At 35.6% G+C, this 7,983-nt stretch overlaps 1 pseudogene; it reads right to left on the bottom strand.

Moving 5' to 3' along the window:
- Nucleotides 1-364: 364 nt before the first annotated feature.
- On the bottom strand, nt 365-4,084 carry LOC112789847 (receptor-like protein kinase HSL1; annotated as a pseudogene).
- Nucleotides 4,085-7,983: the final 3,899 nt, after the last annotated feature.

Genomic DNA, 7,983 nt, shown 5'->3' with positions numbered 1-7,983 from the left:
TACACTCAAGTTCATCAGCATTCATTGTTGAATTTGACATTCTGTTATCGCTGTGCTCGAAGAACCATTATAGTCTTAGACTCTTGGTGACGAGTTGAGTAAAAAGTTTGGTTTAACATAATAACATGCTTTCTTCAATGAGTGAGTGAGTGGGATGGCAAGGTGTATTATAAAATAATGTACGTTATGGTTATGTAAGTAACTATAAATAACTATGTTATAAGAGTTAAAATCAGCATGAAGTATATGATGTTCCTAGAATGGGATCGCAAGGTATAAAGAATAAAGATTGTGTTTAATAAATCTGAAACCGAGTAAAGAACAGCCTTTTTTATTGACCTCCATTTTAAAATAAAAATTATAAAAAATGATGGTCCAGGATGCTAAGCCTACTAGGCTATATTGGGCCAGAAGAACAGTAACCTGTGATCCCTCCACTGTTGGGAGCAGGAAGTGGTCGCTGCTCTGTTAAGCCAGCCTCGCGCATTACCCTCCATTTTAGGGGCCGAGGGGCCTTGGGCCTTCGCCCAGACCACCGGGCCAACTCTCAACTTGGAGTGGGCAGGCCGACAATTAGCCCTTGCCAACCCAACCTAGAATGCCAAAGCACTTGTTCCATCACCTTAATTGCCCCCACTTGGGTCACAAGCTGGCGTTACACAACTCGGCAAACAAAGTGATACGGTGAGAATCTTATAAGGACTATGATTTTCTTTTATCTATCGATGTGAAACTATAGTGAGTAGGGACCTTCATAGGAGGGTTCCATCCAATGGAGCTATGCAAAATATTTACAAGTTCTCGAACTATGCTTCTTTTACGATAAGAAATCTCTATCAAAATAAGGGGAGTGTGTTACCTCCCTCACGCTTCGGGATCTGGGAACCGTTGCTGCTTCCGAAGCATTTTCACCACCCACCACATTGCAGGGCGGTTTATAAGGAGAACGTTTGTGCAGAGAAACCTCACACTAAGTACCTTGCTGATTTCCTCCTTGTATGTTGAATCAAGGGCAGGATCAATCACATGATCCATTCCTTTCTGTTCCAACAAGGATGAGACCCATTTTACCAGATCATTTTCCCCATAATCTGCATGATTAGGAGGTCTTTCGGTTACTAACTCCAAAATGACAACACCAAAGCTGTAAATATCACTCTTTTCGTTCACCGAAGAGTATATACATATTCTGCACAGGACAAAACAAAAGTTGGAGACAAAAGTCAACTTTTTTCTATGTAGCTCTGCTATCTGGTTAATGAGTAAAAACTCAACACATTTTGTTGATAAATGCTCATTAGCTATTTCTTTTCACACCTTGCAAATAACAGAAATCATGATAAGGTAAATAAAACAATATATATAATATGTCACCCATAATAATTCCACACGAGTTGCTTATGAAACACAGCAAATTTCTCTATAGTTCAGCATTATAAAACATTGTCATATAGACAAAGATAAACAAAGCACAAATACAAATTTTGATAGGCTCATATATTTACTCTGATTTGATATTTTAGAATATAGCATACACAACAAAAAGAGGACTCCAAAATACTGACTAAGTAAATATATAATTAATCAATTGTCAACTGAAATTCACCAACCTGGTGCGATGTAACCATAAGAGCCTGCAATTACAGACATGGACACTCCCCCTTGGCTAGTTCCATTAACAATTTTGGCAACTCCAAAATCACCACTTTTGCTCCAAACTCACCGTGGAGCAATATGTTGTTCGATTTTACATCCCTATGAACAATGAATGGCACAATACCATGATGCAAATAAGAAAGCCCCTCAGCAGCATCAATTGCAATCTTGTACCTTGTTGGCCAATCCAACAAGCTTTTCTTGTTACTCTTCAACATATCAGCCAAGTTCCCATTCGGCATATATTCATAAACCAAGAGCCTGTTGTCACCATTGTTGTAGCAACTCCACAACCTTACTATATTTTTGTGCCTTATTTTTCCTAGTGTTTCAACTTCAACATCAAATTCATCTATTTCAGAACCAACAATCCTGATTCCATTCTTGGTTTCTCTCCATAATTTCTTGACGGCCACAGCAGCACCACTGCTTAGAACAACCTTGTAAACCTTCCCAGATGATCTACTCCCTATCACATTGTCTTCACTCATCAATTTCACAATCTCAAACTCATCAAAGCCCAGCTTATGAAACGACCTCCACTTTGAAACATTTAAACTTCTCTTCTTCTTTCTTAAGTTCCTATATCTCACATAAAACACAGCCACCCCAAGGATGAACAAGATTCTAGCAAGTGCAAATATGGACCTGAAAATCCATGCAGAAAATCCATGCATACCTCCGGTACTTTCTCCCCCTTGAGCTATGACATTTCCCAAATCCTTTAACACAAAGCTCAGGGTTTCCTACAAAACATATTTCATAATTCTTAGTGGCATAATGAGGCAGAGCATCCCAAGAAAGCCGATTGTATGACAAATTGAACTTATTGAGCTTCAGATTCTCCAGCTCTAGAGGAATCTCACCAGAAAATTGGTTACTAGAAAGATCAAGGATAGTGAGCTCAGACAACCTTCCTAATTCCTTTGGAATTGTGCTACTAAACTTATTATGTGCCAAATTAAGCTCACAATTTCACTAGACATTTCATTATAGCTCAAATCAAGAGTACCCAACTGGATCAATTTGGCCATGCTATCAGGGATTCTACCAGAAAGCTTATTATTACCACCATGAAACTCCAAAAGGTTATTCAATGATCCAATTCCATCAGGAATTAACCCACTAAACTGGTTATCCGAAATCCTCAAATCAGACAGATTATAAGCAAGGGATATCAAATTTGAAACTGAACCAGACAATGAATCAGAATTAAGCTCGAGTAAATGCAAATGAGGCAAACCCCAAAGTGCATCAGGTACCTTTCCAGAAAAGTTATTGTTCCCAATTCTAACCCTCCTCAGGCTCATGCAGTTTCCGAGGCTCTCCGAAATTTTCCAGGAAAAAGAATTGAACAACATGAGCAACTCCTCCAACTTTCCCCACGGGCACAAACCCGCCGGCAACTCACCAGAAAAACGGTTAAAAGAGACGTTGATGATCTGTAACGGTGAGTTAATACCGAGTTCACTCGGCAAGCTCCCAAGAGTTCGTTTCTAAACAATTTGAGCTCATAGAGGTTCGGTGAACGAGCAATTCTCGCTGGCAACAAACCTTCGAGACTGTTGTTCTACAAATTAAGGGAACCGAGTGGCAATTCGCACAGCTCCTCAGGGATCATTCCGGTCAACTCGTTCTCCGACGCGTCGAACTGCCAGAGGCGCGTTAGGTTGCCCAAACCCCTCGGCAACGCGCCGGTGAGCGCGTTTTCGTATAATTCAATCTAGAACATGCTATTCAACCCCGAAAACGATTCCGGTATCTCTCCGGTGAGTTTGTTCTTCGAGAGGTCGAGATTCTCGAGGCACGTGAGGTTCCCAATGGAATTCGGGATTGGACCTATGAGGTTGCAACCCGAGAGCCAGAGTTCCTTGAGGTTAGCGAGTTGGACGAGTTGACTTGGGAGCTGACTCGGCGCAAAGGAGTTGTATGCTAAATGAAGGACCTTGACTGACGTCATGTTAGTTAACGAGTTCGGGAATGGTCCGCTGAGGAAGTTGTTGACTAAGTCAAGTAACACGAGGCGGTGAAGAGTGTGGCTGAGTTGAGCGGGGATGTCGCCGGAGAGGTTGTTGAGGAGAGGTCGAGGTGGCGGAGTGCGGTGAGGAGGGAGAGGAGGAGGGAATGGTTCCAACGAGAGTGTTTTGGGAGAGGTCGAGGTGACGGAGACGGCGGCAAGCGGAGAGGGATTGAGGAATGGTGTCGGAGATGAAGTTGTCGGGGATGGAGAGGGTGGTGAGTGCGGGCAGGCGGCCGTTGAGAGTGGCAGAGGGGAAGTGACGGTTACGGGAGTTGTGGTGGCGTTGCGGCACGTGACACCCCACCAATGGCACGGGGTTGTGTCTGAAGGGTTCCATGAAGAGAGTGAGTTGTCAAGGTCGGTTAGGTGGTTCTTGAATTGGAGTAGGAGGCGGCCTTCATGGTTTAGTGAGAGAGTTGGTTATGAACAAAAGAATAAGACGAGGAAGGTGGTCATGAAACTGAAAGAAGCATTATACTGTGAGTAACTGTAAACGGTTAAGTTGTTAGTGTGGTGGGGCGAAGAACAAGAGTAGTGGTGTGTTGGTGAGAGTAATAATACTGTTTGGTTTGAGTGTGGGGCGAAGTGCGTGTGGGTGGATTTGGTGTTATTTACTTATTTTGCATGGGGAAAGAAAGACGGAAAAAAACTGGGAAAGGATCAAGAGATGGGTGCCATTATGTTCCTATTTTTGTCTGTGAAATAATGAAATTATCTTCTTTTTTTTGTATGCTTTTTATATTTTTATTTTGAATATTTAAAATGTTGATAAAAATAAAAGAAAATAATAAAAAAATTTATGTTAATATTATAAAAATGAATAATATATATAATTATATAAATATCATTTTTTATTTTTCTGTTTTTGGTTTTTAAAGATAAAAAAGAGGTGGCTTGTTACGGTTGATTTAACAAGTGAGTACAAATTTGGCATGTAAAGCAAATTTATTAGATTTTTTATTTAAATAAGTTAAATAAATATTTTAATTACCAAAATAAATAATTATTGTCATTTTGGCACATAAGGCCTCATCCGTAACAACCCAAACCACATGCTAGCACGATATTGTCCACTTAGCTTTAGCACACAAAGCCTTACGGTTTTGCTTTTGACGATAGGGATGATAGCCGAAACCCCCCACACTTACTCGTCAAAACGCGTTATACTAGGGAGAGGTATGCACACCCTTATAAGGCATGTTTTGTTTCCCTCCCCAACCGATGTGGGACCTTACAATATTTCATATCTTCTTCTCTCCCGTTTTTCATACAAAAAGTAGGCAACAATGTCCAATAATAGCAGATATATGGTTGTCTGTGTGTACCAAAATTGTCGTATGAGAAACAGCGCTAATGGGGTGATATTTGAGTGTAAGAATCCGTTACTATTGCGCATTCGGCACGTAAGTTCGTTGTCCGAGTTGAAAAGTTTGATATTGAGCAACTTGGTGGCACATGGAGAAGAGAGTTCGAAAGGATGGGGTATAGGTTGCTAGTACCATTGGGTAATGGAATTTTCTGATTTCGACTATTTCGGGTTCATGGCGACGAGCATGTGCGACTGATGTTCGACATCCATGGGAGAATCATGGCGGATTCCACCAAGGTTGGTGATGTTGGTGGTGGTGGTTCTGTACATTCGACATTTGTGCAGGATGACCCACCTCTCGTACCACCACCGATTCATGTTGCCAGTCCCGTGGAAGACATGGAGGTGGGTGAGGAAGACTTCAACGAAGAGTACGTTGCGGATAACAACGATAGTGATTCTTCTAAAGATGATGAAGAAGAGGAGTTTGTACCGAAGACGCCGGCCGAGACAGCGGTGCGCTATGTTTTGTCTCTCCCTACCCGATTTTGACACTATCAGATGTACCAAGTTACTATTATACATTGGATATGGACGTTATGCATGAGAAATCTCCATTTTTCAACACCTTCTGATTCGCAACTATAGCATGTTCAACAAAGTATTTTGGACTTTTCCATCCTGTGTTGAGGCTTTCAAGCATTGCAAGCAGTGGATAATTATTGCTCGAGAAAGGATAATTATCAAGTATTGATTGATTTGGTCCAGCTTTAAGATAAACTCGACGAATTTCATCTCTTTTACTTGGATGAAATTAAACTTCCAAATCATTGGTCGAATTCATGAATCTCTTACCAAATGACATACTTCCATTTGTTCAGGATTAAGTCGTGGGCGCTTTGACTTTGAATTATCTTGTTGAGGAGTTAAAATACTCATGTTTGATACCTCAAGTATTGAAGAGGTTGGTGTTGATGTAACAACATTAGAAACATTTTCACTCTTCTCGCTAGTTTTTCTAAAAAAAAGTGTCTATTGTTTTCATTTTGCTCATGATTCAACTAAATTACTACAATTAAGAATTTACATAAATAATAAGATAAACATTATGCAACTTAACTAAACTCAATTTATTTTATTTTTTGCAAATCAATAATATCAATGTCATAAACAATTAATAATGAAAACAAATTTTAAAAAATACAAGGATAACATTATAATTACATAATTATCATCTTCAATTTTTTTCAAAAACCTAAATTATTATTATAATATTATAAATTAGATAAATAAATAAATATATAAATTATTAAAAAAATAAAAGAAATAACTTAAAAAAAAGAAGAATAAAAAATGATAATGGAAGATCAAAGACTTCTTATTATCTTTTAAGTTGTAATAATAATGAAAATATAGAGTGATATTTTATTTTTTAATTAAAAGAAAAAAATAGAAGAAATAATTTGTTGACTTCTTATTACTGTCCTTTTAAATTCTTCATTTCTAATATGAATTAGGACTTATTTTTTAACTAAACCTATGTCTATTCATAATCCAAATAATACACTACTTTTTAATTATTTTTTATTTCACCCTATGAATGAACATTACAGACAGGAAAACAATTTTTCAAATGGAAGGCCATATGTTTTTTTTAAGGGTCACTCTTTTACTTTTTATTATTTTTGTAAACAATTTTTTTTGGAGGGTCACTGCCTCCCATATAATATACCAAGCTTCGCCCCTGCACATACATGGAGGGTTTTTTTTTTAAGATGAATTTTAAGTATTTTAAAATTATCAATATTTTAACGATTTTAATTATTAATTTTAATTATAAAAATATTTAAAATATATATTAATTAAAATTCACAATTAAAATTTCTGAAAGATCAATTTTGTATTTTAGAAATATTTAAAAAAAATCTTTTATTTTCTAGAAGAAAAATACTATTTCTGTATGATAGTATCAATTTTAGCTAATATTGTTTTTTCTTAGAAGTTAGGACTACTCTTTCCCTAAACAGAATGCAATAAATTCGATTTTTTATTTTGGTACTACATAACAGTGTGCGAAACACACATATTAGTCCAGTTTGTAATTTATTATAGGTTGTGTAATAAATATTAAGTTTGATTTGTTATCAACGTAAGATTTGATCTAACATAAATTGTTAAATAGTATGATATTTTAAAAAAATAATAAACAAATAAAGTCAAAGATGTTAAAAAATAAAAAATATATATGAAATTAAAAAAATTAGTTTAGTCAACAAATATTTAAATATCATTAAAGATACAAGTTTAAATCTTCATTATTACATTTTTATATTAAACTACCATTTTATTAAAAAATATTTAAAATATTGATAAATTTATTAAGAAAAAAATAAACTAAAATTATAGTCATAAATAATAGATTTTCATTGACAAAATTATCCAAAATTTTTAAACTATCATTTAATTATTATATTAATTATCAAAAAATTATCTCTTTTATCGATATTAGGAATATTTTAGAAGGTTAATTCTATGATGTCTTTCATTTGATGTCTAACTTATTTTTTATAATAATTTTTAAATATTTTAAATATTTTTAAATTTCATATTTTTAAATATAAAATTAATTATTTAATTTTTTTAACAATTAGATAATAATTTTTAGGCAGTATAACAATTAGTAAATACCATTTTTAAAATTAAGAACTTATTCCAAAAATATGTATAATGATGAAACATATTTTTAATTTATTCTTAAGAATATTAAGATCAATTCTCAACCATTTATATATTACAAAATAAATGTATTTTTTTATAATATTCGGATAACCGGCTTTGAATATATATATATATATATATATATATATATATATATATAGAGGGGTGGCAAATGGGTTTAAATTCGTCGGGCTGACTCGTATAACCCGCAAAAAAAGGCGGAATGGGTTGAAAAATTGGGACCACCAAAGAACAAAAACTCACCTAATTCGCACTACTT

Source organism: Arachis hypogaea, chromosome 3, assembly GCF_003086295.3.
Source record: "Arachis hypogaea cultivar Tifrunner chromosome 3, arahy.Tifrunner.gnm2.J5K5, whole genome shotgun sequence".
NCBI classification, from domain to species: Eukaryota; Viridiplantae; Streptophyta; class Magnoliopsida; order Fabales; family Fabaceae; genus Arachis; species Arachis hypogaea.
Note: the sequence above shows the minus strand (reverse complement) of the source record. Positions and strands in the feature narration are given on the sequence as shown.